General features: G+C 38.7%; 2 long non-coding RNA genes across 2 annotated transcripts; both read left to right on the top strand.

The window, feature by feature from the left end:
• The first annotated feature begins 1288 nt into the window (after positions 1 to 1288).
• On the top strand, positions 1289 to 3348 carry LOC143504679 (uncharacterized). Its single transcript, XR_013127619.1, has 3 exons — positions 1289 to 1783; positions 2396 to 2499; positions 2878 to 3348. It is a non-coding gene; the product is annotated as an uncharacterized LOC143504679 (long non-coding RNA).
• A 6961-nt stretch (positions 3349 to 10309) lies between these two features.
• On the top strand, positions 10310 to 21096 carry LOC143504680 (uncharacterized). The gene is made up of 4 exons (XR_013127620.1): positions 10310 to 10466; positions 12749 to 12799; positions 13856 to 13919; positions 20703 to 21096. It is a non-coding gene; the product is annotated as an uncharacterized LOC143504680 (long non-coding RNA).
• Positions 21097 to 23594: the final 2498 nt, after the last annotated feature.

Genomic DNA, 23594 nt, shown 5'->3' on the forward strand with positions numbered 1-23594 from the left:
CAAATGAACCATGTGGGAGGATGGAGGGATGAATGAAATGATAGAAATGGCATCGATATGAAATGCAGCGCAGTGGTAGGAATCAGCTATTGAGTCATTTCACCAAGTTTGATCACTGTATCTTTAAAATTAAGGGATTTTTAACATAAATTGATTCTTATGGGAGGATGGAGGGATGATTGAAATGATATAATCGGAGGATAGACAAATGGCATCAATATGATATTCAGTGTAGTGCTAGGGATGAGGTAGTGAGTCATGTCACCAAGTTTGATCACTGTATCTTGAAAATTAAGGATTTGATTAAATCAATGTTTATCTATGAGAGGATGGAGGGATGAATGAAGTGATAGAATGGGAGGATAGACAAATGGCTTCAATATGATATTCAGTGCAGTGCTAGGGACCAGCTACTGAGTCAGGTCACCAAGTTTGATCTCTATATCTTGAAAATTAAGGGATTTTTTTAAATCAGTGGATTCTTATGGAATGATGGAGTTTGATTAAGTTATATCAGATGGAGGGATGAAAAAAGAAAGAATAGAATAAAATAAAAAGCTGTTTTAGACCATATAAGACCATATGACAACATGTTTAGCATATATATACAATTGAATTGGTACAGCAGATTTAGTTGTTCTATCTATACATCTGTGTTATATCAGTGGTTTCCAATGGGAGAATGGAGGGATGAAGGGATGAAAAAAAATGAATAGTTGAAAATAAAAGGCTGTTTTAAACCATATGGCTTCTGTGGCTGCTTTACTTACATGCATTTCCTGGAGTATACTGTTGTGTTTGGTCTGCCTGGTGGCCTGAGTATTTCAGTTTAAACTGGATAATAAAGCCTTTTGCTCACAGCATCTGCCTCCTGATGCCTCTGTCCCCGCGTCACAATAAGACCATATAACATCATATTTATCATATTTACAGTTGAATCATTACAGCAGATTTAGTTGTTCTATCTATACATCTGATGGAGTTAAATCGGTGGTTTCCAATGGGAGGATGAAAGGATGAAAAAAGAATGAATAGAAGATAATAAAAAGCTGTTTTAGATCATATCAGTGTCACGGTGGGTCAGCCCAGACGCAACCAGAGGGCGCGCAGACACACTCCTTCCCACTCACACACGCCCACTCCGACTATGCGCACGCCCTCTCACTCCCGGACACTCCCTCACTCCCAATCACCCGAGTATTAGCACCTGGCACTAATTGGACTCGGGCACTTTAAATCCCCACAGGTAGCGCCGTACAGTGCTGCGCATTCAGCTTGTACACCTCCCCTCGCTACGGTGAGGACTTTTAATCTATGAACCTGGAATTGACACCTCTAATCATAAGATGCCATGTGTTTTCACAGAAGAGCCAAACCAAACAAAAAGGTATTCGTTTTCAATTATTGCTTTGTAGAACTGTAAAATTGTGCAATACAGTTTCTTGAGCTGTCTCAAGGAATATATATATAGACATACATGCTGTTTGAGGACCACTGTTCATTCCACTCAGAACTTTTTCACCACTGTAATTACACCTATAAGGTGGTGTCATCTGCAAACTAAAGTAATTGAACTGAGCTGCTGATGGGAGTGCAGTTATTCATGTACGGAGAAGAGAAAAGCCTTCATTAATAATTCTGATGTTAATGAATATATTATCATTGTAATTGCATTACTCTGTCACGTGTATGCTTCGTGCGTGTATATATTGACTGGGAAACTGATCGTGACGTGGAGGGAACGAAGTAACTGGTAACTACGGACAGGAAGCACATATTAATGGTGAGTTAACGCTTTTCCCCATTTTGTATATCGTTGGTCTGTAAGGTGCATTATTGATAGCTGCTTATGCTCATGTGTGTTGCCCTACTGTGCAACCTCGTCGTCAAAAGCGTTGCTATTATGAAAAGGTTCGAAGCCTTTGATCCAGACTCCTAATGTGTTTATAACTGAGCTCATTCACAGCAGACTACTATATAACGGGTAAGTTATGGCTATAGCTAGCTAGCTTTGTGGCTACTTCAACATCAAGTAAGGGAACGCTAAGTTACGGTGAAAGATGTAGTTTTACAAACATTTGTGTAAAAGCTTGATGTTGCATTGTGTTAGTCGGTGTGCACATCTTTACAACATGCAGATTTATTAAGAGTATGTTAAATTAAAGCTAGATAGCTAGTAAATCGCAGGTAGCTAAACACGTAGGCGTTAACGTAGTTGTCTACAGCAGCTGCCTGCTGTTTTGTTTAAAGTCATGGCCAGATTTGCTTTTTTTTTAAAGCAATATGAAATAAAAAATATTGGCATTAGCTACTTGGTTGCTAGCTTGCGTCATTCACATTAGTTCAAATATTATGCTTTTTTTAAATGTTCTGTTCATTTTCGTGATTACATCAGGCAATGGCAGTGCTTTCCCAAATGAGGAAACTGCGAAAGAATAACTGCTCACGGAGCCAGCTAAGGGTATCGCGACTTCAGACTTGGATTCAGACAGACAGCAGGTAAAATGTTGCGCTAGAAATAACGTGTAATTTACTGCATAATTAATATAACGCCTACTTTTTCAGCATTTTTTAGTTTGGTAAGTATATGAATAACTAAAAATGTAAGTTGAAATGATTTGATAACCATAGGCTATAGCTAAACATCTTGCAGTCATATTGATGGATAACAATATTAAGGCCAACATACCATGTTGCTGCTTAAATTGGCTACAAAGAAACAGCAGTGTATACAATCCCCAACTTTCACTTGGTTTCTTTAAAGGCTTTATTCCATTTTTAGTATATTGTCACATACATGCATGATACTTTGTGTTTACTGAAGCTTAAATGTTTGAAAACATTAATTGCATAACTTTCACCTTTATGGTTGTGTAGGATGTGGAATTCCATTTGAAGCCCACAGTTCTATCAGTTGTCCAGCAGAGGTCGGTGAGGGTTATCTGCTGGCCTACATGGATGGCGTTCAGGGCAGTCTCCCGCCAAAGGGATACTTGGACTCTCTTGTATCCATCCGCAAGTGAGGGGTCCACAATGGGCACGTCCCCCTCGTGAAGCTTGACCTGTCGAGGTGCACTCACCTCAAAATAAATCAAGACAAATATTTGCACTGTAATTGCATTGTACATGTCTGCAAAAGTTTACACTGTACAAAAGTCTTGATGGGCAGCAAGAAAATTGGATGTTTATATTAAAAAATAAAAAACAATTTCAATTGAACAACAAATGGATTTAAATGTAAGTACTTATTCTAAGTAGCATTTGTGGCAGTGCAAATGTGTCATGTATCCTTCATAGAGTAAAATGTAATGATCTATTATTCCAGAAACTACCCAGCCTTATGCATTTTCCTCCCTATTTAGTCTAGATATCATTAATTAACCAAAACTTGAATATGTTCCTAATTATTCAGAGATTTTGAAATATAATCTGTTCCACCACTGGTGACTGGCAACAAGTACACACGTGTGTGCACACCTTAAGTGAACACAATGGAGTATAACTTACAGCATCCACTGTTCCCTGCAGGATGGCAAGATGGTTTTCCGGGGTCTTTTCTCCAATCTCTGCTGTCACACTTTGAGGCGGTCCTGAAGATTTTGGTGTCTTTCGTAATTAAAAAAAGTCCTGCCTTTTTTTTTTTTTTTTCTTTGATAATGGCATAACCCCTTAATAATGTAACCCCCCCCCCCCCCTCCATGTTGATGTGACTGGACTGGTACTCCAAATTGATGACAACTTTTAATTGCATGTTGGCCATCAGTAATGCCAAAATGCATGTAATGGTTGGATGAGGCTACAGTGACCTTGTCCGCATTGAAACTAAAACTTGTAGCATGGTCTACATTTTTTTTTTTTTGAGCAGACACTACTTTTGCAGCTGGTGGCCTGCTGTATGGGGTGGTGGCTTTAAGTGCTTCAGATATAGTTTGCCATTGTGATGAGCCCTGGAGGGAGGCAATGGAAACAATACTGTAGTTTTGTAAAGTTTTCTGTTAAATTGAAAGTTATGTGATTTAAATAAAAATCTTTGTTCCAACTTTGTCATAAGGTAGTTTTATAAAAAGGAAAGTAAGATATTTATATAACTGTGCTGAGCTTTACTTTACTTTATTCGAAATGCAGTAATTGCCCTGCCACTATGCTCATAAAAGGTCGAAGTCACCAGGTCCCTTGGTGTATTCAGTTGATACCAATCACTACCACTATCTTATTATTTATCTAAAATGAATGATGGAAGTCTGATGGCCAAACGAGTACCGCCTGTTGACATAAAAATAGACAAAGGCTATAGCCTACTTTGCGAGCTCATCAATGCCGCTAGAATCGAATTCGGAGGCTAAACAGTTCAATAATTTGCCTAAAGTAAACGGCTACATAAGTGCAGAAATGTAAGACAAATTTAAGCATAATGTCATTGTTTTAATTTTGCCGGTTTATGCAGTAGTGTAGCTACTTCAGTCTGGTACCGGCTCTTAGACACCATGGTGATTTAACTTCTATATTGTTACCGGAGCTTGTTCAAATAGATCTTGTGGTTCTTATATGGCCAAACACCAAAATCCTTACCAAACCTTATTTAGGCTATATGGGGAAATTAGGTTTTTACAGTACCCTTATTTTATGTATTCGACGGGTGTTACTTAATGCTACTGAAATATCGGTTCCATATATAAAGACCATATAACACCATGTTTAGCATATAAACAGTTGAATCAGTTCAGCAGATTTAGTTGTTCAATCTATATTGTTCCTATGGAAAGATGAAGGAATGAAAAAAGGATGAATATTGCATGAGTGGTGAAAAATAATTGGACCTTTATTGATATCAAACCAGATTTTCCATATAGTGATATTGAGGGTAATATCAGAAAAGGCATTGAATGCAGAGAAAAATTAAGGTAGTGAAAAATGAATCGAAGACAATGGGTGAACAGCACAGGATGAAAAAGAAGAGATAAAAAAGTGGATTGTTGTAACAGCATGTAAACCTTTTTACTAGAATATCAGCACACAAATTGTTTAATTAATATTAATTATGAAAAGACAATATTATATCAATATAAACTGAAAATATCTGTTGTATCATATATTTTTTATATCTATTTAAAATTTCAAATCATGTTTTGAACAAGAAAGGGAGTTCATATTAAAAAACTATAGGACTACATAACAAACACATTGAACAACTTACAATATTTAAAACTGAATTATTTAAACAAGAACATGTTTCTTATAAACTTTTCATAGTATTTCAATTATTTTGTTTTGTTTAATTTTAGCTTGGCACTCTACAGGGAGCATGTATACAAATTCATGTAGTGAAATGTCATTGAATGCATTTTTTATTACTTCCCATTCAATGACCAGTTCCTCCTCTTTTTCTGTCATCAGCAGAACGTGCTGGTCTTTTTCCACTAATCCTATTATTTTGACACGTTCTGTTTTTGGGCCCTCTTCACTTTCCTGTAATAGAAAAGAGTTACAAGAAAAATACCAGTTAGAACAAGGATTTTTCAACTATGTGCACTGCTATAAAGATAGATGAATGTATCTTAGGATGTCATGTGTTCACACAGAAGAGTGAAAGGCAGTCGTGGCCTGGTGGTTAGGGAACTGATCTTGTGACCGGAGGGTTGTGGGTTTGATTTCCAGGCCTGAGGCCATGACTGAGGCCTAAACCCTCAATAAAAATGAGATAAAAATGTAAGTCGCTCTGGATAAGGGCATCTGCAAAATGCCGTAAATGTAAAATGTAAATGAAACCAAACAAAAAAGGTATCAATACTTTCAGTTATTGCGTTGTAGAACTGTAAAATTGTGCAGTTACTTGAGTCGTCTCAATGAATGCATATGAGTGACTTTTGATCCCATTAAAAATAACTTTAAACTATGTACAGTTATAAAGGAGTGTGGCCTATTATGATCCCACAGAGATGTAGGCTGTGAAAAATCCGTTATTTTTGTCTTCGCTATTTTCAACAAGCGAACGCTTAGTGCTAAAGATTCGGCTCCGCTGCTTCGCGAGTCACGTGATCGGATCCCCGCATTTGTTTATGGGCAGAGACGAACATGTGAGTGGAGATACAGCATATCGATTAACTTTTAACATACAAACTCAAAAGAAATTGGGGGATATTTTCCAATGACAAAAAATCCTCACCCATTACGCATAGTAAAGCGCAGGTAGCTAAAACACGTAGCCATTAACGTAGCTGTCTACAGCAGCTGCCTGCTGTTTTATTTAAAGTCATGGCCAGATTTCTTGTTTTTTTTAAGCAATTTGAAATAACATTAGCATTAGCTACTTTGCTGCTAGCTTGTGTCATTCACATTGGTTCGAATGCATTTTTAATGTTCTGTTCATTTTCGTGATTACATCAGGCAATGACAGTGCTTTCCCAAATGAGGAAACTGCGAAAGAATAACTGCTCACGGAGCCAGCTAAGGGTATCGCGACTTCAGACTTGGATTCAGACAGACAGCAAGTAAAATGTTGCATGAGAAATATCGTGAAATTTCCCACATAATTAATATAATATGTTAATTATTATAAACATAATGTTAATATAAAGTTGGCCTATTATTTTAGGCATTGATTTTTTTTTGTTTGGTAAGTATGCGAATAACAAGATGTGTATTTATGTTGAAATGGTTTGATCACCATATAGGTAAACATCTTACAATTACATTAATGGATAACAATATTAGGCCTATATACAATGTTGCTGCTTAAATTGACTAACAAGAAAATGCAGTGTAAACAATCCTAACTTTCACTTAGTTTGCAGGTTTCTTTATAGGCATTATTGCATTTTTATTATATTGTCACATACATTTTAATACTTGAGTGTATTTACTGAAGCTGTCATGTAAAATATATTAAATGTTTGAAAATAATAATCGCATAACTTTTTTTTCACCTTTATGGTTGTGTAGGATGTAGAGTTCCATTTGTAGCCCACAGATTTATCAGTTGTCCAGCGGAGGTGGGTGATTGTTATCTGCTGGCCTTCATGAATGGCATTCAGGGCAGTCTCCCTCCAAAGGGACACTTGCACTCTCCTGTACCCATCCGCAAGGGAGAGGTCTACAATGGGCACATCCCCCTCGTGAAGTTTGACTCGTCGAGGTGCACTCACCTGACAATAAATCAAGACAAATTTGCACTGTACATGTCTGCAAAAGTATACACTGTACAAAAATGTATCTTAATAGGCAGCAAGAAAATTGGGTGTTAAAAAAGACCAATTTTATAGTAAAATCAAATTCAATTGAATAACAAATTGATTACATTTTAAGTACTTATTCCAAGTAGCATTTTTGGCAGTGCAAATGACTCCTGTATCCTTCATAGAGTAAAATGTAATTTATTGTTCCAGAAACTACCCAGCCTTATGCATTTTCCTCCTTGTAGCTTAGATATCACTAATTAACCCACACCTGAACTTGTTCATAATTATCCAGAGATTTTGAAATACATTCTGTTACACCACTGGTGATTGTTTGGCAACAAGTACACACGCGTGCACAACTGTTTAAGTGAACACAATGTAGTATAACTTACAGTGTCCACTGTTCCCTTCAGGGTAGCAAGATGGTTTTCTGGAGTCTTTTCTCCTATTTCCGTTGGCACACTTAGAGGCTCGACGACCCGGATCGCCCTTTGTTCTGCCTCCATGGACACATCAAAAATGCCGGTTCTGAAGATTTTGGTGTCTTTGGTGATTAAAAAAAAGTCCTGCCCTGTTTTCTTTTCTTTAATAACTGCATAACCTTTAATAATATAAACCCCCCCTCCTCCATGTTGATGTGATTGGACTGGTAGTCCAAATTGATGACCACTTTAATTGCCTGTTGGCCATCAGTAGCGCCAAAATGAATATAATGTTTGGATGAAGCTACAGTCACTTGGTCCGCGTTGAAACTAAAACCTGTAGCACGGTCTACACTTTTTTTAAAAACGCACTTGACTTTTACAGCTGGTGGTCTACTGTATGGGGTGGTGCTTTTGCTTAGTGCTTCAGATACAGTTGCCATTGTGATGAGCCCTGCTGGGGAGGAAAGAGAAACAATACTGTAGTTTTGTAGAAAGGAAATGCAAGTTTTCTGTTCAAATGAAAGTTATGTGATTTAAATAAAGACGTTATTGTTCCAACTTCTTGTCATAAGGTAGTCGTTTTATAAAAAGGAAAGTAAGATATTTATATAACTGTGTGCTGAGCTTTACTTTATTCGAAATGCAGTAATTGCCTTGCCGCTGTGCTCATAAAAGGTCGAATCCCCAGACTTCAAGTCACCAGGTCCCTTGTTTTATTCAGTCGATACCAATCACTACCACTATCTTATTTATCTAAAATAAGTAATGGAAATCTGACGACCAAACGAATACCGCCTATTGACATAAAAAAATAGACATACTATAGCCTACTTTGCGAGCTCATCGATGCCGTTTTAATCGAATTCGGAGGCTAAACAGTTCAATAATTGCCTAAAGTAAACGGCTACATTCATAAGTGCAGAAATGTAAGACAAATGGAAGCACAATGTCATTGTTTTAATTTTGCCGGTTTATCCAGTAGTGTATTTATCCAGAAGTGTAGCTACTTCAGTGAGCTACCGGCTCTTAGACACCACTGTGTTTGAGAGACGAAACCTCAAGACTACCGCATTAATAAGTTACATTTCGTCGCTGCGGAAAATGCTGGCGGAACGAGTAAGATGAGCGCTGATGCTGTAATCAACCTCTAGCTATGACACTTGCTACATCGGATAGGCTAATGAATCGAAAAGAACAATATGATTTAACTTCTATATTGTTGCCGGAGCTTGTTCAAATAGATCTTGTGGTTCTGATATGGCCAAACACCAAAATCCTTACCAGACCTTATTTAGGCTATAAGGGGAAATTAATTAGGTTTTTACTATACCCCTATTTTATGTATTCGACGGGTTTTACTTAATGCTACTGAAATATCGGTCTGTCTATTTGAGTACAAAGGCTTTCTCGAAGTTTGAGTCCAGTTGTGACGAACACAGCATAGATATAATCATTTTGATCGCAACAACATAAAAAACACATTTTACATCCATTGATTAATGTATTAGCCTATCAATGTCACTCAAAATGTTTTAAACTCGACGTTATAAAGACACTACTGCGCACTTTGGGCTATTGTTTCTGGTCATACTCAGTTACACGGGAAATTATTCATCTGCGTTAAACTGTTATCCTCTATTCTGAGGTAATATTCAGGACCCGGGAGGCCTACACACAGATTATATTAACAACCTGAACAACGAAAAAAAATTCTAACAAAATTCTTTCAGCTAAGATCACTTTCATAATTAACGAACAAAATGAGACACGTTGTCATCACATTACTAGGCTAATAAGTTTAATTAAAGTCAATTAAAATTTTCCAAATAATTTACTATCAGTTAAAGAAATATAGTTAGTTATGTTTTGTGATACTACATACATTTATATTTTTAGCCAGTATAAACCTTCAACATAAAAAAGAAAACAGAAATATGAGAATTTACCTTTTCTATTCAGTTATTTCTTGACGTTGGCTTCTGATCTCGAAATGGTAAAGATTAGTGAGAGTGATCGAAGATAAAGCTGTTTATTTCTGAATGAGACATAATAAAACTGTGACATCCTATGGTAATAGTTGCTTTATGAAAACAGAAAATCCGATAGGTGTTGCTAAGCAAATTCCACTTCTGACTTCATGACACTACGACAGTAAAGACATAATAAAACAGGCATCCAGTATGAATAGTTGCTTTAAAAATTCTGAAACGTCTTGCTAAGCTGATTCATGATCTGACTCCATGAAGAAACACTAATTTGGAGCTGTATAAAGTAACCCAGACTATGTTTAACAGTCAGATACCCCATGGCCAAATAGCCTACAAATATAATCTGTTGTTCCAAAATCAGACATGTATTTCCAAATTATTTTCAGTTTAACCCGTTTATCCCATTATATCTGACATTTATAATAACAGACACTATATTCAGTTTAGCCATTTTTAATACTATAACTGTGAAAATCTGTCCGTCAGTCACAATTGTAACATTTCTTTAATTAAAGTTAGACTGAGTCTATCAGTGGTCAGTTTATTATCAAGGTACTGTTAGATGTTTAATGTACTACTGTCACTGCGTCGCTTCTGCAGACTGCGGTGTCTAACGAGTCTCGCTTCCTCGCTAAGATTGGTAGAGAAGGGAGAATGTACAGTGTGCTGATTGGCCGATTTTGTAGTCCGTTGTTGGGCGAATGATGTCATCCATCGCAACAACCCAAACTCGAGTTCTTAGCGTTTAGCTGTCTTCTGTTTGCTTGGGCGAGGAGAGAGAGAAGTCAAACTGTCTTTGTGCTTATGCGACGAGAGAGAGAAGTGGAGTTTATTGTTGGTTCAGTCGGTCAGCGTTTGGAGAATTGTCATCTATTCATGTAAGTTAATGTAATTGTGAATATTGTAAAACAAAGTATCAATATACATATACCTTCGTAATACACCAAAGTTAGCTTATTTACCCAGCTAGGTTAGCTTTGTGCTAACGTTACCTGAGGTAAAAATTCGCTGTCGCGCAACGGCGTTTTAAAGATTTAAAACGTTATTCGATATGTATACACACAACTAGCTATATCAGCTTTAAAACGTTTAAGCTAAAACCTAACTAGCTAGTTAGGAGCGTTCGGAGGATTGTCATTTATTCCTGTAAGTTAATGTAATTGTGAATATTGTAAAACAAAGTATCAGTATACATATACCTTCGTAATACACTAAAGTTAGCTTATTTACCCAGCTAGGTTAGCTTTGTGCTAACGTTGCCTGAGGTAAAAATTCGCTGTCGCGCAACGGCGTTTTAAAGATTTAAAACGTTATTCGATATGTATACACACAACTAGCTATATCAGCGTTTAAAAAAAGTTTAAGCTAAAACCTAACTAGCTAGTTAGGAGCGTTAGCTGGCTAATATGCTTCCTTCAAGCAGCTGCCTGTTGGCTAAACTTGGACGCAAATAGTTGAGCAATGTCGCATTACTTATTGTCTGGCTAATGTTTTGGTAGCTGCGCAGAAAGTAAAACCTTTTGAAAGAATCATAGATAAATTACATTTTGTATACATTGACCCTCTGATGCATGAATTATGAAATACTGAGTCATTCTAATCTGTTTTTACACTTTATAGGGCATGCAAAAACAAATATAAACTTTTTTCCCAAAATCTTCATTTTTTCAGAAAGTTACAGACATGTCCACCACAGTGGACTACATGTGCTTAAGCACTCAAATAAAACTGTATAAACTTAATGGAAGAATGAATGTAATTAAATTTTATCATAAATCCATGAGCATTCATTTCATTGTTATGCATCATCATCCTGTCCCCCCATCATCCTGTCCCCCCATCATCCTGCCCCTCATCATTATCCTGCCCCTCATCATCATCCTGTCCCCATCATCATCCTGTCCCCATCATCATCCTGCCCCTCATCATCATCATCCTGCCCCTCATCATCATCATCCTGCCCCTCATCATCATCATTCTGCCCCTCATCATCATCCTGTCCCCATCATCATCCTGTCCCCATCATCATCCTGTCCCCATCATCATCCTGCCCCTCATCATCATCATCCTGTCCCCATCATCATCCTGTCCCCATCATCATCCTGCCCCTCATCATCATCATCCTGTCCCCATCATCATCCTGCCCCTCATCATCATCCTGTCCCCCCCATCATCCTACCCCTCATCATCATCCTGCCCCTCATCCTCCTGCCCCTCATCATCCTGCCCCTCATCATCCTGCCCCTCATCATCCTGCCCCTCATCCTCCTGTCCCTCATCATCATCCTGCCCCCCTCATCATCCTGTCTCCCATCATCCCGCCCCTCATCATCTTGATTGTCAGCATCCTCATCTCTGTTGTTCTGTGGCAGCCACTCACTCATCATTGCTGTTGTCACTATACTCATCATCACTGGAGTCAAATGAAACTTCCTGCACTATTCTATAGCTTTCCCTATTCTTTGCTGCACTTGTGGTCTATAAATGACAAATGGTTAGACACATGGTTAATCATAAATTCCTACTTATTTGAAATATTTTTTTCAAAACTAAAAGAAAGAATAGTATTGTTACTTAGATACTCCTGTATGTCACCATATTTTTTTTACCTCTATGGTTCTCCTAGAATAGAAAGATTGACAAGATATTCCAGCAGTGTTCAACAAGTGTGGCTGTCTGTTGGCCATCTTGGATTCAGAGGAGGTTTACTTGGAGTTACAACAACTAACCACTGAATACACCTAAATGGAGGGTGGCAGCAGAGAGCATTCTAAATGCTGATATGCAATTTCACATAGAAACCTTTCACCATAGGAGAAAATGACATTTAAACAGCTGTCCACTGTAGTGACCACTATGCGTCAGAGGGTTAATAGTTATGCTTCAGTTTACTTTTCACACACATCCGCTACTTGTATCGATAAAGATGTCTAAAACGGCAAACGTTAACGTGACCTGGTTTTACACCTAAATTTGACCATGGAATTACGTCATCGCAGACCCTTTACAAAAATGTTTTAGGCAAAAAAGTTTTACAATCAATTTTATTTTTATTCGTTCTTCATTACGTGAAATTACATTTAAACTTCAAAAATGTTAGGGTTATTTGCGTCTGCATGTATGAGGTGTAGATATGAGTGCATGTTTGTTTTGCATACAGAATCAGTCAATGAAATATCATTTGTGGCTTAATCTTCTAGAGAGTAATACGGTGAGTAACATTCAAGTAAAAAAGCTAATATAAAGAAATATACAGTAATAATAATCTCATATATTTTTTTCTGTCCCCACAAGATACATTGCATGTGTTACTGCTCTCCCTGAAGTGCTCAGTTACCGCACACTATAAGTGCTGCAGTGCCGCATCACAGCACTCCTGCAGTACCGTGTTACAGCGCTCCCAGAGTGCTCCGTCCCTGCACTCCCAGAGTGCCCCGTAACTGCGCTCCCAGAGTGCCCCGTAACTGCGCTCCCAGAGTGCCCCGTAACTGCGCTCCCAGAGTGCCCCGTAACTGCGCTCCCAGAGTGCCCCGTAACTGCGCTCCCAGAGTGCCCCGTCCCTGCGCTCCCAGAGTGCCCCGTCCCTGCGCTCCCAGAGTGCCCCGTCCCTGCGCTCCCAGAGTGCCCCGTCCCTGCGCTCCCAGAGTGCCCCGTAACTGCGCTCCCAGAGTGCCCCGTAACTGCGCTCCCAGAGTGCCCCGTAACTGCGCTCCCAGAGTGCCCCGTATCTGCGCTCCCAGAGTGCCCCGTATCTGCGCTCCCAGAGTGCCCCGTATCTGCGCTCCCAGAGTGCCCCGTATCTGCGCTCCCAGAGTGCCCCGTAACTGCGCTCCCAGAGTGCCCCGTAACTGCGCTCCCAGAGTGCCCCGTAACTGCGCTCCCAGAGTGCCCCGTATCTGCGCTCCCAGAGTGCCCCGTATCTGCGCTCCCAGAGTGCCCCGTATCTGCACTCCCAGAGTGCCCCGTAACTGCACTCCCAGAGTGTCCCGTAACTGCACTCCTGAAGTGCCCTGATTGTGTGATACTCCCTGTTACTGCCAAGAGGCCCTGTTTGTGAGCTGCCCAAAGAGGCCCTGTTTCTCACCTGACCAAGTGAATCATTGCAGACCAACCTGAAAAGAACCTGTTGTTGAACAACCAGTCTGAGTAACACATTGGTGTGCTGTCTGTTGGCCTATCACTCCCTATTATTATATTTTATACTGATACAATTATCTGTCACATTGATACATTTTGTTGAATTTCTCTGTCTGTATACAATGGGAAGAAAAAGCAAGAAATCTCAAGCAGCCAAGCAGCGTGAAGTGAAAAAGGCAAGTCAAGACCTCTCTGTAAGTACCCAAATGATTACTACAATCCCGCGTGTTACAGTTGTTCAAGCGTCCCACTCTCAAGGTGATGTACGTTATTCAGAATTCTCTGTTGGAAAACAGTGTACTTGTAATGCCCTTACATTCCTAGCTGTACATAATGAACATAATGCCTTAAACAGCCAGGATCTTGATAACGTTTTAATGAAGGGTGATCTTCTATACACTGCAGTCAAACTTGCATTACTGAATGAAGGCAGATTTGTAAGTGACTTTCTGACTTTTGAGGAGCTACCAACTATTATTGAGACAGACTCATGCTGCTACAACGTCATTAAACATGAACCAAAGGTCGGGTTTTTGAGAGATAATCCCTTACCAGGAATGGAGGAATACAGTAATCTGGAGACTATGCTTCATTGTCTTAGTGGAGATGTAACTGATGCACTACTGATTGTTAATGCAGAATGCATTGCTGTATTTAGAGACCGTGCTGGGAGATTTGGATTTTTTGATTCCCATGGCAGAACACCTGAAGTCCTACGACCTAGGTGTGGCACGGGTACAGCTATAATGTCGACATTTTACACATTAGAGGACTTGACACAAATACTGCTACAACTGTATGAAGGCAGCAGTGATCAGGAGCAGTACGAACTTCTTCCTGTCTCTTTTCTGACTGCAGAAATACCCATTAACAATCATGATCAGCATTCTGACAAAGTCAACAGTGCACCAGAGACAACAGAGCCTGAGATACCTGAAATTCCATCTATCTCTTGTGAAAACAGTGTCAATAGTGAAGCCTTATATAATACTGATTACAGTGTAACTCAAAAGAATGAGCCAGTTTCAAATGTTGACCAGGTAGTTCAATCCAGGTTGGGAAAAATTAACAGAGAGCGAAAAAGGAAAGCATATAGAAGAATCTATTTCCAAACTAAATCTAACTGTAAAGAAAACAAGAATATTTCACGAACAAAAAGTAAAACATCTAAACAAAATGCACAACCGAGAAGGTCACTTAAAAGTACAGATGATTCTGAGATTAGAAAAATGAAAAATCAACAACACAGACGTAAATACTGTATAAATATAAACTACAGAGAAAAAAAGAAACAACACATTGTGAGTAATTACATAAACAGTGAAGCATACAGAGACAAGCAGAAAAAGTATGTGGTCAGAAACTACAAGAACAGTGAAGCATACAGAGACAAGCAGAAAAAGTATGTGGTCAGAAACTACAAGAACAGTGAAGCATACAGAGACAAGCAGAAAAAGTATGTGGTCAGAAACTACAAGAACAGTGAAGCATACAGAGACAAGCAGAAAAAGTATGTGGTCCATAACTACAAGAGCAATGAAATGTACAGAGAATGGCATAAACATTACATTACTAATAGATATTGGAAAGATCCAGTGTTCAGACAAAGACAAAAATGCTACTTTACAAATAAGTGCAAAAATGATGTGAATTATTATGAACAAATTAAACAAAAAATGAAGAGATTATATTATAGTGACCCTAGTTTCAGATCCCGTCACAATGAAAGCTGTTCAGTTCGCTCTAAAAATAAAAGTTCTAAAATGAAGATTTTTCAGAGGACACGATGTGTGCAACACATTCTGCAGAAGTACAGACACATTAATCAGTTTCGGATGTGGAGATTACAAAGTCAGAATCAACATTCCATTGAACAACAGAATCCTCAAGTTGTGAATGCACTGTCCAATTTTGCTGCTATGACCAAAAGGGGACCAACATTTGTTTGCACAGTTTGTCACAGGGCTTTGTTTTCTGATCAAGTTCGGCTATGTGATCGTGGACGTTATCAAAAAGACCCTGCAGTGGTTTCAGCCTGTTTAACAGGAACATACATTCACACGTGCTCTGCAGATTGTCTTGATGATTGTGTGAATGAGGAGAGGAGACATGAGTGGATCTGCCATAGTTGCCATGAAAATTTGATGAAAGGAAAAATGCCTGCCATTGCTGTAGCTAATAAACTAAAGCTTACTCCCATCCCACCAGAACTGTGTGATTTGAATATCTTAGAAAGGCATATTATAGCAAAATACATACCTTTTGCAAAAATTATAACCCTTCCAAAAGGTCAACAGAAAGCTATAAAGGGTGCTGTTGTATCAGTTGCTTCAGATGTTGAAACCACAGTAAATGTTTTGCCCAGGCCAAGAGATGAATCACAGTTACTCACAGTAAAACTGAAAAGACGACTGTGTTTTCAGGGTCACTACCAGTTTCAAACTATCAATATGCATAAAGTTATGTCTGCTTTAATTAAATTAAGAGAAATTCATTCTGAATACAGAAACATTGTTCTAAATTCTGAGGAAACAATTAATTCTTTTGCAAACTGTTCAAATGATGATGAGATGGAGACCGAAAACGACAATGACGCACAACAGCCTGAAAATGTGCAGTTGAATGACCATGAGGCCACACAAAATACTTCAGAGCAGCACATTGGTTTAGCTTTAGACACATGCCTTCAACCACCAGATCTTGGTCAACAGCTCCTGTCATTCAATGATGGAATATTCTGTATTGCTCCAGCAGAAAGAAACAGTCCTACAAGCATATTCAAAGTTCCTAGGTTGGAAGCTATGGCATTTCCAGTACAATTTCCTGATGGTAATAACACATTTGATGAACTTCACAGGCAAACTGCTCTATCACCCAGCAGGTATTTTAATGCAAGACTGTTTGCTGTTGATAATCGTTTTGCCAGAGATACAAACTACATTTTCTTTGCCCAGTTTGTGACTGAAATGCATTTAGCCTGTTCAAGCATGTCCATTCAACTGAGAAAATCAAAAACTATGACACGTGATGGACGTAGAATCAACAGTTCACTTTTACAGAACAAAACTGAATTAGATAAACTTATACAAAACAATGAAGGGACCAGATTCATGCAGCCTCTGAGAGGTACACCTGCTTACTGGCAAAAAACACTCAGAGATCTGTTTGCTATGCTCAGACAACTGGGAACTCCCACATTCTTTTGTACATTCAGTGCTGCTGAGATGAGATGGCCAGAGGTAATAACAGCAATTAAAGCACAACAATGTGAAACTGTGGACTTTCCAGCATTGGACTGGTCAGAGAAGTGTGAAATATTACGTAGCAATCCAGTTACTGCCATGAGAATGTTTGAGAAACGTGTAGAAGCACTCATGAACCTCATTATGTCTTCTTCACAGCCCATTGGTGAAGTGGTTGACTATTTTTACCGTGTAGAATTTCAACAGCGAGGTTCTCCACATATTCACTGTCTGTTTTGGGTGAAAGATGCACCAGAATTTGAAGATGATCCAGATCAAGTTGTATGTGATTTCATTGACAAATACATATCATGCAAGTTGCCAGACCCAAACACAGACCAAGAGCTGAACAGAATAGTAACTGAAGTACAAACACACAGTCGAAATCACTCTAAATCATGCAAAAAAAATAACAAGCACTGCAGGTTTGGATTTCCTAAACCACCTATGGCAAGAACAATGATTACACGTCCCAGACCACCATCCCTTGACACAGATTCTGATGAGGAAAATACAGAAATAAATGAACAAGCACAGGCTAAACCTAATCTACAGAATGTGTGGGATCTGTTGAATGACACAAATCAACAGTTTGAAAGCATCACAGAACTGCTTGAAAAGGTAAATATGTCTTACCAGGACTATAAGAGAAGTGTTGAATCTCTTTCTACATCCAGTCTGATCATAATGGAACGAGCACCAAAAGACTGCTGGGTAAATGGCTACAATCCTCTGTTGTTAAAAGCCTGGAATGCCAACATGGACATTCAATTCATACTGAATCCATATAGCTGTATAATGTACATACTGTCATACATTTCAAAAGCTGAACATGAATTGAGTGATTATCTAAAGCGAGTGATGACAGATGCATGTAACAGCACATCTGAAAGTGAAACCATGAAACAGATCATGCATGCCTACGCCAAAAACCGAGAGGTCAGTGCCCAGGAGGCAGTTGCACGAACTTGCAGTTTGAAACTCAAATCATCATCTCGTGCTGTTGTTTTCATACCAACTGATGACAATGCTGTACGGATGAGTTTACCACTGAGATATCTGCAAAACAAAGACCCTGATGATGAGGATGTGTGGATGGTTGGACTGACTGACAAGTACATGTCCAGGCCAAACACTCTTGAATTTGAAAACATGTGCATGGCAGAATTTGCTAGTGAATATAGAATTGTTTATGGAGGGCAGAAAAAAGGCAAAAATGTTTTGTCATTACAGAACAACATGGGGCACATACAAAAACGTACTAGGGGAAAACCTGCCATCATTCGATTTGCTCGATTCTCCCAGCAAAAACATCCAGAAAAGTTCTATGGAACATTGCTGAAGTTATACTTACCATACCGAAAAATCACACAACTTAAGTCAACACGATACCAGAATTATGAATCCTTTTATGGCTTTGCCTCTGTAAAACTGAAGGGCTCAGATACACTTCACCGTGTTTACACCATTGTAAATGAGAACAGAGCAAAGTATGAAAAGAACAGTGAGGCTATTGACCAAGCAATTGACGATTTTGAACAAAATGGTCCAATTGAAGATGCCTGGACTTCACTGGCACCAGCAAATGAACAGATCCGTTTGGACACTATTTTGGAGCGTGAACCCACAGATCCGAATGTTATAAGTGAACAAGATGATGTTCCTGAATATTCCACATCTGCTTGTGGTAACAGCACAGCTATGCCATTGATGGAAGAGCCACAGATGAATCCTTTACGTATTAGAAAAATGTACCAGAGTTTAAATGAAACACAGGCGGCTGTATTCTATGCTGTTCGTGATTGGTGCAAAAGATGTGTTTTTGGTGAAAATCCACCTCAGTTTCTTTTCTATGTCTCAGGAACAGCAGGTACAGGAAAGAGTCACCTTATTAAATCAATTTATGCAGAAGCAACACAATTATTACGTAAGCTGCCCTGCCTAAGTGAAGAGACAGACATATCAAAACCCACAGTGCTACTAACGGCATTTACAGGTTGTGCAAGTTATAATATTAATGGAAAAACACTGCATTCCCTGTTTAAACTTCCAAGAAGCTTGAAGCCCCCATATCAAGGACTTGGAAATAGTCTAGATGAAATGAGAGCAAACTTTTATAATGTGCAAATCATGATAATTGATGAAATATCAATGGTTTCAAAACCACTCTTTGCCTATGTGAACTGGAGACTGCAACAGATTAAAGGAAACACCAAACCTTTTGGCAATGTTTCAGTGATTACAGTCGGAGACTTTCAGCAGTTGCCTCCATTAGGAAGGGCCAAACCGCTGTGTGTATATGAAGAACATGTCATTGATTTCTGGAGAGATCATTTTAAGATTATAACACTGACCGAAATAATGCGTCAAAAAGATGATCTTGCATTTGCTGAGCTGCTTAATAGGCTGAGAGTGAAAAACAAGCATGAAACACTGTCTAATGCTGACCGGTGTATGCTGGAACAGGTTGTTAAATCACCTGAAGAGTGCCCCCCTGATGCACTTCATATATTTGCAACAAATAAAGAAGTTGATAATCATAACTCAGCAACTTTACTCTCACGCTTTTCTGATATTATAAACATAGATGCAGACGATTATAAAAAAGATCCTAGATCTGGTAAGATGCAAAGGCAAAGTACCACATTAAAAGGAGACAAGTGTGATCTTAATGATACATTGCAAGTTGCAATTGGTGCTCGAGTGATGTTGATCAGAAACATTGATGTTGAAGATGGACTGGTCAATGGTTCATTTGGCAAAGTGGTGAAGGTAATCATGCAGTCACGTGAAACTGTTCCATTTGTTGATATGATTGGTCTTAAACTGGATAATGTTGATGCAGGACAGAAACACCGCAACAAAGTGCCTGGTGCCCCCAATGATATTGTTTATATTGAGAGAACAGAGGAACCACTTAAAAAAAAGGGAGCAGTGCGAAGACAGTTTCCTCTAAAGTTGGCTTTTGCATGCACTGTTCATAAAGTTCAAGGAATGACAACTCACTGTGCAGTTGTGTCTCTAAAAAAAATATTTGAACCTGGCATGGCATATGTTGCACTTAGCAGAACCACTTCACTCAGTGGATTGCACATTATTGATTTTGATGAAAATAAGATTTTTTGTGATCCTGAAATAAGTGATTCACTAGACAACATGCTAAACGCTGACCTCCATCATATCCAGCCACTTTTGCACATTGTAAGAGAATCAAATCTGAATTCATTACTAAAGGTGGTGCATCACAATACAGAGGGCCTACAAAGTCACATTGAAGATATTAGGAGCCATCATGAGCTTCTCCTTGCTGACATTCTATGCCTCACTGAAACTCACATGTCTGGTTCAGTTGTTGCTGATAGTCTTCAGCTGAATGGATACCAAATTTACAAGCGCAACAGACATGTGTCTTACTCAACCTACATTCATTTGAACAACAGTGGTGGTGGTGGTGTTGCCATGTATGTTAAAAATGATGTCCAGGCTCATCCTGTGCAGTACATTCAGAATGTAACAGATCTGGAATGTTTAGTCTTAAAAGTAGAGGCACCCAAACAAGCATTAATAGCAGTCCTTTACAGACCCCCAAATTACAATTTGACAGAGTTTTTGCCAAACCTTAATGCTCTTTTGAACTCCTTAAACATCATGAGTTACCAACCTGTTGTAGTGTGTGGGGATTTAAACGAAAATCAACTCTCAAATGCAAACAAACCCATTTTTAATTTGTTTCAGGAAAAAGGATACACTCAACTAATCAACAGAGCTACAACAGAAAAGAAAACGCTTTTGGATCCTGTGTTCTTTTCCAGCTCCCATACAAGTGCTGCAGCCGGGGTGTTACAAACATATTACAGCTACCATAATCCTGTTTATTGTGTTTTTTAGAATCAACAGATTTATCAGTAAATCACGTAATATTTCTGTGTTGTTTTAATGCGTAACGTTTTTTAATGAATAACGACTTTTTAAAAAAACATCATAATTGAACAGATAAATGATTTCAGGATTAATGAAATGCTGTCATATTACAGATGAAAAATCTTCTTTCACCAGCAGCAGTTGGTGAACCATCACAGTGGTCATTTGTGTTTTAATGCGTAACGTTTTTTAATGAATAACGACTTAAAAAAAACATCATAATTGAACAGATAAATGATTTCAGGATTAATGAAATGCTGTCATATTACAGATGAAAAATCTTCTTTCACCAGCAGCAGTTGGTGAACCATCACAGTGGTCATTTGTGTTTTAATTCGTAATGTTTTTTAATGAATAACGACTTAAAAAAACATCATAATTGAACAGATAAATGATTTCAGGATTAATGAAATGCTGTCATATTACAGATGAAAATTCTTCTTTCACCAGCAGCAGTTGGTGAACCATCACAGTGGTCATTTGTGCCATGTTCTTTTTGCCCTTCTGTCTTTTCCCTTTTTACTTTGTCTCCCCCTCTTGTCTCTCCTCTCTTTTTTACAGATTCTCTTTGGCCTGTCAAGTCTAGCATTATGATAAAAAAAGAACATAACCAAGACACACACACTCTCACACACTCTCTCACACACTCTCTCTCACACACTCACACACACACACACACACACACACACTCACACACTACATAAACACAGGTGCACTTGGACACAGACTCTAACATAGAAGCTATCAAAGCATTGTATTTTCATCACTATTTTACTGTATTATACTGAATTGTTTTAATTTGATATTTAAATAAAAACAAAGTTGTCCTCCAAAGACGGGGGGGGTGGAGGTGGGCCAAAAAAACATGAAGAAATTCTAAATATGCATGTTGTATTGTGATATCCTTTAAACCTTAGTCAATATGTAATATGAATATTTTAATACTCAAGTTATAAAATTCAAAGGTTTTGTGAGAAACGGCTGTAAATCATATACAGTAAATTATGAGCAGAAACTTTGGAAATTTGTACTTTGGAACATTTCGATATGCCAAACCATGCACACCTTTGCAATTTGGGATGAAACTGGAGTGTCCAGATGTAAATGTCTCAATTATATGCAGTTTCTGTCAGGGAACATGTGCAAACTCCTCACAGGATGGGGCTTGGATTCAAGAGGAAGCTGCTATTCCAGCAGTACATCCCAAGTTGCCACTACGCACAGTGCCACAAGAATATGTAAGTGTTTTTTTTTTTTGTGTGTTTGTGTATGCATTTGTTTGTGCAGCTGTGAACAAAGTATTAGGTGTCTAAGACTTTATCCAGTTTCAGCTGGTGGCAACAACTTCGACACATTACCAGGACTGCATCCTGACAGAAAACACAAAAAGTGTAGCTACTAATTTTGTAATACACAATGTAATATTGAATAGGTGCTGTCATCCTGTCACTGCACGTGATCACTCATGTTTGTTGACAGTGTAGTGGATAAGATGCCAATGTCTCAGGATGCTCCCAAGTCTGTGTTACCTTCAGGTTCCGCCCCTTTAGTTAGGTTGTAATAATTTAATGCTGGAGTTTCTGCCACACTCCAAAAATGTTTACATTATCTCTGTCCCACATACAATCACATACAGAACTAATTGTGCCTATTTTCTCTGTCCAAATGGCTGCCCCCCTACCTGAGAAATTCCTGCGATGAGGAGAGACGAGCTTTTGCTGCTATCCACCCTGGGCCAGCCACCTTCTGCCTAACCAGCTATGGATGAAGCATCAACGTACTGCCCTGGCCCCTCTCACCACCATGAATTTTCCCCTGCTATGACTATTTCCACAGCCCTGGACTACTATTACTGACAATCAAGAAATCTAGGACTCTTAAGAATAAGAATTGTTTAGAGACGCATAACTTATTTGTTTATGTATCTGTCCAATTATTGTTGTCATGGTGACCGGCGTCAGCCAGAAGAGGATGGGTTCCCCCCCTGAGTCTTGGTTCCTCTCAAGGTTTCTTCCTCATGCCCTTAGGGAGTTTTTCCTTGCCACTGTTGCCCTTGGCTTGCTCACTGGGGGCTTGGACTCGGACACTTGTAAAGCTACTTTGTGACAACAACTGTTGTAAAGAGTACTACATAAATACATTTTATTGATTTGATTAAAAAGCCATCACAATGAAATTCAATTTTGTGCTCAACATCTACATTTTCTGGATGTAACTTATGATGGAAATAACTTGACAATAAAGTGAATTATAAATCAGTGGTTTCATACGAGGGGATGGAGGGATGAAAAGGATAAAAGGGGAATAGAATTCTAGTGATAGAGATAAAATATTGAGTCATGTCACCAAGATTGATTATTGTAACGTGAAAATGGGAGGAAGGTGGGATGAATGAAATGATGGAAGGGCAGGATGGACAAACTGAATCAATATGATGGACTGTAATGTTATGGATCAGCTAGTGAGTCATTTTCCAAGTTTGATCACTGCACCTTGAAAATTAAGGGATTTATAAAATCAAAGTGTTTCTACGGGAGGATGGTGGGATGAATGAAATGATAGAAGAGGAGGAATGACACATAACATCAATATGATATTCAGCGCAGTGCTAGGGATCTGCTATTGAGTCATGTCACAAAGTTTGATCACTATATCTGAAAAAGTAAGGATTTGATTAAATCAATGGTTCACTATGGGAGTATGGAG

The sequence above is a fragment of the Brachyhypopomus gauderio genome, unplaced genomic scaffold (genome assembly GCF_052324685.1).
Source record: "Brachyhypopomus gauderio isolate BG-103 unplaced genomic scaffold, BGAUD_0.2 sc314, whole genome shotgun sequence".
Taxonomy (NCBI): Eukaryota; Metazoa; Chordata; class Actinopteri; order Gymnotiformes; family Hypopomidae; genus Brachyhypopomus; species Brachyhypopomus gauderio.